This window comes from Poecilia formosa, unplaced genomic scaffold, assembly GCF_000485575.1.
Source record: "Poecilia formosa unplaced genomic scaffold, Poecilia_formosa-5.1.2 Scaffold636, whole genome shotgun sequence".
In the NCBI taxonomy this organism is placed as follows: domain Eukaryota; kingdom Metazoa; phylum Chordata; class Actinopteri; order Cyprinodontiformes; family Poeciliidae; genus Poecilia; species Poecilia formosa.
The window spans coordinates 37,029-38,347 of record NW_006800575.1 but is presented as its reverse complement, the minus strand read 5'-3'; positions in this window follow the sequence as shown (position 1 = coordinate 38,347).

Below are 1,319 nucleotides of genomic sequence, written 5' to 3'. Positions count from 1 at the left end.
TATTTAATAAATTATTTAGTAATATCAATATATATTTATACAACTGTACAAACACAAATAAATAATGATTAATACTGAATAATATATGATAGGTGTTTTTTCTTGAACCTTCATAAAAGAACTACAGACAACGTACATAACTTTTATGATCAAGCTTTTGCAAAAGGAGAAGACTCCCCAGGCACCTGGAAAATGTACGATGACCTCAGAAAAGAAGTAATGACACCATCGGAAAAAAACAGCATATGCCCTCATACTGTGCTCTATACAAGAGTAATGGTGAGCTTTCCTGTTTTCGTCACCAGCATGTTAATGTTTTTGTCCAATTGAATGCATAGTTTATTTTAAAAATTGTTCAACTCAAGTTTATGTTTAGTAATCTTTCATATTAAATAAATTAGCCATATGTTGCTCTGAACATAATACTAACATGGCAGGGCGTTTATGATAGTTGATAAAGGTTTTTCAACATGGATAACACCAAAAATAACATTTATTGTACCAGAAGGGCAACTTTCAGCGCTTGGTGACATAAAACATAAAGGTTTAATGTAGTGTTCTTTAAACAAATTAATCTTTTATTGTAGAATGTTGTTGAATATTCTGTGCTATGAATTGTAAAGACAGATAATCAAGATAAATAAGTCATTTGCAAACAATTGTGATCATGAGTTGGTTATAATAAAATAAGTGAAGCTTCTCTGATTTAAGGTTTCTGTAATATTTTCAAAGTAAAACCTTGACATCAAAAAGTTTAAATTTAAATGTTTATCTTCAAAGCCAGCATAGCAAATAATCAGATTGATTGACACCCATTTTGCCTGATTTGAAGAAGGTGGGGGGCTGGTTGACCTTGGATGACCTCTAGAAACATTTCTTTATGTCTTTAAAATGATAGCGGCAAAAACAAAAAATGTTGCTGCACAAACCAGCACAAACGTAGCACAGACGTTTGACACCAATTTTGTTTGATTTCATAAAAGTGGGGGGGCTGGTTGACCTTTACACTTTCATTAATATCTTCAAAGTCAAAACAGCACAAACGAAAATTTTTGCTGCACATACCAGCACGAATGTAGCCAAATTGATTGACACCCATTTTTTCTGATTTGAAGGGGGGGCCAACTTCACACAGGTCAAGCTCTGCTCCATCCTCACCGACTCTTTAGGTTCTGTTTGTCCTCAAGCTGACAGAGAGACAGGAAGCTGCTGACCCACAATGCACCGGGAGCTGCTGACCCACAATGCACCAGGAGCTGCTGACCCACAATGCACCGGGAGCTGCTGGCCCACAATGCACCAGGAGCTGCTGCCCCACA